This window comes from Ovis aries, chromosome 13, assembly GCF_016772045.2.
Source record: "Ovis aries strain OAR_USU_Benz2616 breed Rambouillet chromosome 13, ARS-UI_Ramb_v3.0, whole genome shotgun sequence".
In the NCBI taxonomy this organism is placed as follows: Eukaryota; Metazoa; Chordata; class Mammalia; order Artiodactyla; family Bovidae; genus Ovis; species Ovis aries.
Window position 1 is genome coordinate 15,778,124 of NC_056066.1, and position 8,717 is coordinate 15,786,840.

The 8,717-nt window shown below is 45.2% G+C and overlaps 1 non-coding gene across 1 annotated transcript; it reads left to right on the forward strand.

Annotated features, from left to right (window-relative positions):
* The first annotated feature begins 7,410 nt into the window (after positions 1-7,410).
* Positions 7,411-7,517, forward strand: LOC114117687 (U6 spliceosomal RNA). Its single transcript, XR_003591345.1, has one exon. It is a non-coding gene; the product is annotated as a U6 spliceosomal RNA (small nuclear RNA).
* Positions 7,518-8,717: the final 1,200 nt, after the last annotated feature.

The following is an 8,717-nucleotide window of genomic DNA, read 5'->3' on the forward strand; positions in this document are numbered from 1 at the left end:
AAAGCAAATATCCTAGTCCAAAGACTTTCAGGCAGGAGGAAGTCTCCATGCTCAGGGGAAATCAACCTTTTGCTCTATTTGGGCCTTGAACTGATAGGGTGAGGCTCACCACATTACCGAGGATAATGAGTAAAAAAGGAGAGTTAAAAATTAAAATAAGGAGGAACCTTCCACCTTTCAACTCCAGTCTGATAGAAACTGTCTCATTCTTGCTTTTGTAGAGAAGGAATCTTGATCATTGTGAAGAGAAAGTCACGTGCCCCTAGTGGCCAGGAGGAATATTAGCACAAAAGCAACAAACTTGAATAGGAGTTGGCAAACCACAGCCCACAGGTCAAATCTGTCCTTCCCACAGCCTGTATGTGTTTTTGTACAACCCGTGGGCCAAAAATGTCTTTTACATTTTTAAATGGTTTTCTAAAAATCAAAAGAATACTATTTCATGACATGTGAAATATATCTGAAATTCGAATTTCAATGTCCATAATCTTGTTGGATCACCCTTCGTTGGGAGTGCTCTCATGCTATGAGACAGAACTGCGTCATTGTGAAAGAGATGCGTGATCTGCAAGGCCTAAAATATTTACCATCTGGCCTGTATTGGTCTGAATATTTGTATCTCTCCAAAATTCTTATGTTGAAACCTGACACCCGATGTGATCATATTAGGATGTAAAGCCTTTGGGAGTGAATAGGTCATGAGGGTGGAGCTCTCATGAAGGGGATTAGTGCCCTTATGAAAGAGACCCCAGAGAGCTCCCTCACCCCTCTGCCCCTCTGTTACACTACGTGAAGTTACAATAGAAGGCACAGACTAGGAAGTGGGCCTTCACCAGACATTGAATCTGCTGGTGCCCTGATCTTGAATGTCCTGGTAACCAGAATTGTAAAAAGCAAATTTCTCTTTACAAGTCACCAGTCTGTGGTATTTTTGTTATATTTGCCTAAACCAATAAGACACGGCCCTTTACAGAAGAGGTTTGCCAGCCCTCAAGGTTAAAGGGAATGGACAGGTCAGAAACTCAAGAAAGGAACAGTCAGGCAAAACTGTAGAAGGTAGTCCCATCCCACCTTCATCCAGGACTGAGCTCACATCAGAAAAGGGTCTCTCTGTCAGGCTTGTAGTACCTTACAATGCCTTGGTTGTTCAGAGGCCTAGGGAAGGGAAAATGATGAACATACCATGCAGCCTGTCAGCATGTTTCATATAGACTCATTCTGGATTATTATTACTGTTGTTTGATGATTGTCTTCATGCTAATTTAAAAAACGTTCCTTGGGCTTTCCTGGTGGCTCAGTGGTAAAAAAATCTGCCTGCTAATGCAGGAGATGCAGGTTCGAGCCCTGATCCGGGAAGATCCCACATGCCGCAGGGCAACTAAGCCCCTGCACCTCAATTTCTGAGCATGCACTCTAGAGCCCAGGAGGCACAACTACTGAAGCCTGAATGCCAAGAGCCTGTGCTGCACAACAAGAGAAGCCACTGCAATGAGAAGCTCGCGCACAGCTAAAGATGAGCCCCCACTCTTCCCAACTAGAGAAAAGCCCTCGCAGCAATAAAGACTCAACACAGCCAAAAATAAGTAAAATTTGAGAGAGAAAAAAAATGTTCATTTAAGCAAAAATCCACCCTGCCTTTTAGAGTCTGACATCCCTCACCAGCCCTGCATTCTGACCATTTTGGGGGTGAGTGACATTTTCCTACAATGCTGGCTCATTATTTTTGCTCCTGGAATTGCAAATCCAAGGATCAAATGGCACAGTCTGAATACAGCACGGAGGGGAAGGAATCCCACCAGAGGTGCCCTGAAACAAAGCAAACAAACAACTTCAAAACCACATCAGGCAATCTGGACCTGTTACAGGACAGATGGAACTCTGAATTGTTTGATTCCATCAGCAGAACAGAGGAAGGAAATGTTTTAAAATGAGATTATGTTATTTTCCCCAGTTCTTATTATGAAACCTTCCTGAAATGAACTTTAAATATCTGCAGCCCCTTTCATGGAGATGAATGGGTTTCAGCCAGCAGGAGCATTGCGGGAAAGTGGCTCCATTATGAAAAATGTGGAGAGGCAGAGGTTGAGCTGAATAGTGGATCCCTGTGGGGTCCTTTGGCTGGGTGAAAAATCAGGCTCTCAAACACAGCTGTGTGTGTTAGGAAGGGCCAGATGTCTTTGAAAAATCTATGTGCCCCATATAAACATTAATTAAGGGGTCCTTTTGCAAAAGACATCAATTGTAATGAATAAAAATTCTTTTGAATTCTTTGCCCTCAACAGGAAAATGATTGACAACTAGTTATTGCGTGGAGAAGAAAAAATATACTGGAAGTTATGAAAATTTCCCCCAAATAAAATCATGTGATAGTTCTTTAGAATGCTAGGTTTTCTATACAGAATTTTCCAAGGGATAGTGTCTGTATTATCTAGCCCCAAACCTTGTTAAATAAAAATAAAAACTTGAAAAAAAAATGGTGTTTCGCTAGTGTTCCTTGTCAGTGAGTGTCCGGGCAGGGCGACACAGCTTGGCTAGGGATGTTTTCATTTGTCTCCGGTGTGTTGTATACACTCACGCCTGCGCACATGCACACACACCCCCCTCTAAATATTGGGTTCCTCCAGATCCTCTGAGTTACAGAGCCCATATCCAACTGCTGATCTGACATTGCCCCTGAGAAGTCTCAGAACAACTGGAATTTAATTACCTTCCCTGTACTCCTTCTGGATAATTTTCTCCTGGTCTTCACCAGCTCTGTAAATGGCACATCCATCCATGCATCAAGCCAGATTTAGGATTCATCTCAATTCTATTGTCATTACCCAGCCCACAGACCATTCCAAAGAATGACCTGAAGTGTAAATAAGACTGTATCATTGCTCTTTCAAGACCTTCACTGACTTACCATCACTTTTAGAATAAAATTCAAACTCTTCTTCCTTAGCCTGCAAAACCTGTACAATCTGGTCGGGTAAGTTTTGGAGCATTTGCTCAATTATTCCTTCCTCGGTCACAATGTACCAGCCACACTGGCATGTTCCAGTCTTTGCATGCTAATCCGTCTCCACTCTGAGCTCTGGGTTTCTGTTCCCTGTGTCTGCACAGCACACCCCCACATACTTCACAGGCAGCCACTTTGACAATAGAGCATGCTCTCAACTTCCTTTCTCTTTAAATGATCAGGGTTTGGGGCTGAACTGTCACTACTAGAATTCAACATAGCCCCTCAAATGGCACCCTTCTTTATCTAAGCTCCGAGTCATTAAGAAATAAGTCAAAACGAGCCAAGCAGATGGAAACCGAAATGTTGCCTTTACAACAAATAAAATAGATCTCAGAGAATGCGGCTTATGTTATCTGCAAACAAGTGGCTTCTGGACACTAACACCAGGTTCAAATAGACCTGCCCCCACCAGTAACAGGCTGTGCTATGTCAGAGCACACCTCCCCATGTGGGGGTCTTGCCCCTGGAATACTGACAGCAGGGAAGGGCAGAGAAGACCTTCATTATCTGCAGTCTGATTCTCTAAAAAAAGGAGAGGACATATCTGAACCCTGCAAACCCAGTATCTCTTTCCAAACATAAGGAATTCCTCTTCCTCTAAGCTACATGGCAGAAGTAGACTAGGAGTGTTACACTACCAAAGCTTCCTCTACATGGTAGGAAGCATCAGGAGTTGAGAAATGCTCTCTATTGTGCCCCTCAGCCCCATCACCTCCTTTAAATGCCTGCCTTGCTCCCCTCCCCTGGGCTGGGCTCTCCATCTGGCTCTCCTGCATTCCTGCGTTCATCTCCACCATTACCATAATGATCTCCTGTGTGTCTGCAAACTTCCTAAAGGCAGAGACCAGGGAAAATAAAGAGTGGAGGGAAGATATAATGTGGGCTGGTGGGGAACTCTCTTGCAATATCCCACAGGTTGAGGAACGACCCCAACTTGGGAATGGAATGCCAGCTAGGATGGGACTATCAACAAAATGAGAGCAGTCCAAGGACCATAGCAGAGCTGGCCTGTGCGTAGAAGCCTCTTCTGGAGAGCTCCACCTTATCTCGTCCCAGCCTCAGAGACGGATAAACCGAAAGAAAGGTTTGTCTTCCTCACACAGGGCTTTGTGTGACTTATTTTTCCTTTCCTTTCTTTTTTTTTAAAATATACTGAAAACAGAAAAATACCCATCAGACAAAAGCTGCCGTGACCTCAAGTTTCAATGGTTCAATCCCTGTTGCAATGACTCAAAGGTTAAGTGGTTCAAGCTGTGTCACAGTGACTTTGGCTTCCCAGTGACACAATGCGCTCTCACACACTAAACTGATCTGATTTTAAAACCAGTGCAGCTGCAGTTGAAGCCTGTCTCTACTGAGGAGATTGAAGCAGCCCCCATATGTGGGGTATAACACATACACAGGGCTAACTGTTGGCAGGTACGACTGAGAAAGTGGTCTAATCACTAGTTATAACCAACAACTCTGTGCTTTCTCATCCTAGCATTCACATTCTCTGCAAAGGGTGGTATTTAAGTCTGAACTATTGCAGAGAGCAAGGAAGAATGTGCTTACATGTAGGGCAAGCAGCCCATGGGGAGGACCAAACTACCAGATTGAGGACAGCAAGAAACAGAGTTATTAGTATGTAAGTCACAACCTAGATGGAACAAGCAATATTCCCAGGACAGAGCAAAGGTTAACCTTGCCCTCCGCCCCCCTCCCCCATTCCCCACCATGGGACCATGGGGACCAGGGGACAAGTCAGGAAGGCAGTGCTGTTCATGGCTACTGAGAAAACACCAAGACTCCTGTAGAGCCCAGTCTTCACATATAGACTCACACATAGATCTGTGCATGTAAATTTGTATAAACAACTCTTACAAAGCCACATCACCCCACTATGCTCCACATACAACTTCCAGTTATACCACGTCCTTTAGTGGCTTCTTCCTTTCGAAGAGCCCTCAGTGTTTCTGTGAACCTTCAGCTTTACTGAACGGTCCAACCAGGGAGGGTGTGGATGTTTAGTGGGACTCATCGGAGCCCACACACTATGCTAAGTGAAATAAACCAGTCATAAAAGGACATATTGTGTAATTCTACTTATATGAAGTTCCTGGAAGAATCAGAATCATAGGGACAGAAAGTAGAATGGAGGTTGCTGGGGGCTGGGAGGCAGTGTTTAATGCGGACAGAATTTTTATTGGGGAAGATCAAAAAGTTCTGGAGACAGACAGTAGTAATGGTTGTACAACAATGTGAATGTTCTTAAGGCCACTTGACTATAGACTTAAAATGTTTAAAATGGTAAATTTCTAATTGTGTATATTTTTGCTGGATTTTTTTTTAAAGAAAGGGAAAGTGAATTAATATTCATGGAACACCTAGCATATATCAGTACCACCATAACTGATGTTCATTTAACATCCCAAACAAATCCCCCGGGTTCTGTGCAAGGCAGTCAGCAACCGCATCGGTCAGGTATCCAGAGACCACCCTCCATTCTAGACTTCTGGCCTTTCTGGGAGGAGTGCATATGCCACTGTATAAGCCCCTGCCCCCAGGGCAATGGTCAAAAAACTGCCCCAACCTGCCAGTGTTTCCGGAGATGGGGCCCCACTTTTAGCTACCAGCTCTTTGTCCATTGATGAGGAAGAGATCTGGATTCAATCTTCCAGGCCCTGGCTTGCCCCTGTTTCCCAGCCCAAGTATTGCCGCCCTATAGCAAAAGGGGTCCCCCATCCCAGGAATCAGAGTTCTGTGCGACCAGGGTCACATGCATGTCAGAGATGAGGAAAGACGCACAGCTCCATGAGCTGGGTGGTCTGCTGCTTAAGGACCTCCCGGGCCCCAGACAGCCTTGGTGAAACAGGAAAGACTGCTACAATAGAGACTCAGAATCCTTCTCAACACAGCGTCCTGGGGTCAGAGCTGATTTAACAAGCTGAAACAACCCTTGTTATTTGACTGGCCTGGCCTTGACTTTTGTCCTGACTTTCTCCAAAAGGCTGCCAGGGCTCCGCGCCCCATCCCGTGCTCAATCCAGCCATTTGAGCTGCTCTCCCCAGCCTGCTTCTTGGAGAAGGCACTGAGCAGATAGAGCTTGACCTCCTAAAAAGGCACAAAGCTGCAAAGCCCCATCCGCCGTCGTCCTGTCTACACTCTCCAGAGCCAGCTCCCGAGTGTTCATCTTCCCAGGTCCCTGGGCCACGTGAAACAGGACAACTTTACTATCTTGCTCCTTTTATTAACAACACCTCTGCCTCCCATCACTGAGGCCTGAGCCAATTTGTTTCAAAAGCTTCTTTCTCTGTTAGTGGCGTAGCACTGACTTCAGACTCGTGCATGGCCCAGCTCCAATGCGAGTTAAACAGACAGGACAGAGACATTCCCATTGCGGGTGGGAGATGCTCTTCTTTCCCCTGCAGGACTTCCCTCATCACGTCCCACCCCCACCCCTGCTCTCAATTCCTTTTACACACACACACATGTTTGGAACAAGAAGGAAAAGATTCTGCCCTTTAGATTCCAGGCCTGCTCTTGATCCTTGAGATAAGAGTACCCTCATTGGCCAATGGCCTCATCCCAGCACACACGGCCACCTCAGGACAGCTGAACTGCAGGAGGGCTGGGCAGAGAAATAAGGAGGTGGCCCTGCCCTGGCCACTTGCACAAGCAGCTTTCAAACCAGATCAGCAGGCACAGAGTTCTTTGTTCTTTCTGGTACCTGTCTAACCCGTGTTGAACCAGGGCTCTGGCTGCTCCCTCTTGGAAGGAAAAGAGAAGGCTGCATTTCATTTATGGAAGCCCAGTAGCTGGCTCCCCACACCTTCAAACCACAACTAGCCTGACCAATTACCAGGACTCTGGGACTCTGGTTCGGGGCAGGGAAGCAGGAGAAGCCTGGTGTCAGGTCTGGAGAAGGCCGGGCTCTGTGTGCCCCTGCCTTCTGGCGGGACTTACCTATAAGCACTCAGAGGCAGCAGGGACCCATGTTCAAGGTTGACTTCTAAAGATCCAGAGAAGGCCTTTGCACCAGCGCCTAGGATGTGGCAGTGAATAAGAGGTGTTTCATTTGTTTGGAGCCCAAGGAAAAGGCAGCTCAACCTGCTCTCCCTCCACCAGCTGCTTTAACAAGCACTGCAAACTATAATTATTAATACATTTTGCCTGTTGGACCAGTTGAGGAAACGGATGGCTTCCCCTGCAGCCAAGGTGTTTGCCAGCCCTGGGGGTTCTGGGGACTATCCCTGAATGTCTTAGTCTGGCCTTCAACATGCTTGACTTGTTCTGTGAGTCATAGTCCAATTAAAATAAAAGTGGCGGAGGAAAAAAAAATTGCAGAAAAGACAGAACTCCATAGAGGATACAAGACCAGTAAGCATGTATGTTACAGGACGCCTTCCTCTAAAAACACCAACCCAGTGCTTGCTTCGGCAGCACATATACTAAAATTGGAACAATACAGAGAAGATTAGGATGGCCCCTGCGCAAGGATGACATGCAAATTCGTGAAGCGTTCCATATTTTTAAGCAAGATCAAAAGACAGCCTTCTGAATGGGAGAAAATAATAGCAAATGAAGCAACTGACAAACAACTAATCTCAAAAATATACAAGCAACTTAGGCAGCTCAATTCCAGAAAAATAAATGACCCAATCGAAAAATGGGCCAAAGAACTAAATAGACATTTCTCCAAAGAAGACATACGGATGGCTAACAAACACATGAAAAGATGCTCAACATCACTCATTATCAGAGAAATGCAAATCAAAACCACAATGAGGTACCATTTCACACCAGTCAGAATGGCAGGGATCCAAAAGTCTACAAGCAATAAATGCTGGAGAGGGTATGGAGAAAAGGGACCCCTCTTACACTGTTGGTGGGAATGCAAACTAGTACAGCCACTATGGAGAACAGTGTGGAGATTCCTTTAAAAATTGCAAATAGAACTGCCTTATGACCCAGCAATCCCACTGCTGGGCATACACACCAAGGAAACCAGAATTGAAAGAGACACATGTACCCCAATGTTCATCGCAGCACTGTTTATAATAGCCAGGACATGGAAGCAACCTAGATGTCCATCAGCAGATGAATGGATAAGAAAGCTGTGGTACATATACACAACGGAGTATTACTCAGCCATTAAAAAGAATACATTTGAATCAGTTCTAATGAGGTGGATGAAACTGGAGCCAATTATACAGAGTGAAGTAAGCCAGAAAGAAAAACACCAATACAGTATACTAACACATATATATGGAATTTAGAAAGATGGTAATGATAACCCTGTATGCGAGACAGCAAAAGGGACACAAATGTAAAGAACAGACTTTTGGACTCTGTGGGAGAGGGAGAGTGGGATGATTTGGGAGAATGGCATTGAAACACGTATACTATCAGGTAAGAAACGAATCGCCGGTCTATGTTCAACACAGGATACAGGATGCTTGGGGCTGGTGCACGGGGATGATCCAGAGAGATGATATGGGGTGGGAGGTGGGAGGGGGGTTCAGGATTGGGAACTCATGTACACCCGTGGTGGACTCATGTCATTGTATGGCAAAACCAATACAGTATTGTAAAGTAAAATAAAGTAAAAATAAAAATTAAAAAGAAAAAAGAAAACGAAAAATATGCTTATAAAAATTAAAAAAAATAAAAACACCAACCCAGGACTTCCCTGGTGGTCTAGTAGTTAAGAATCCACCCGCCAATGCAGGGG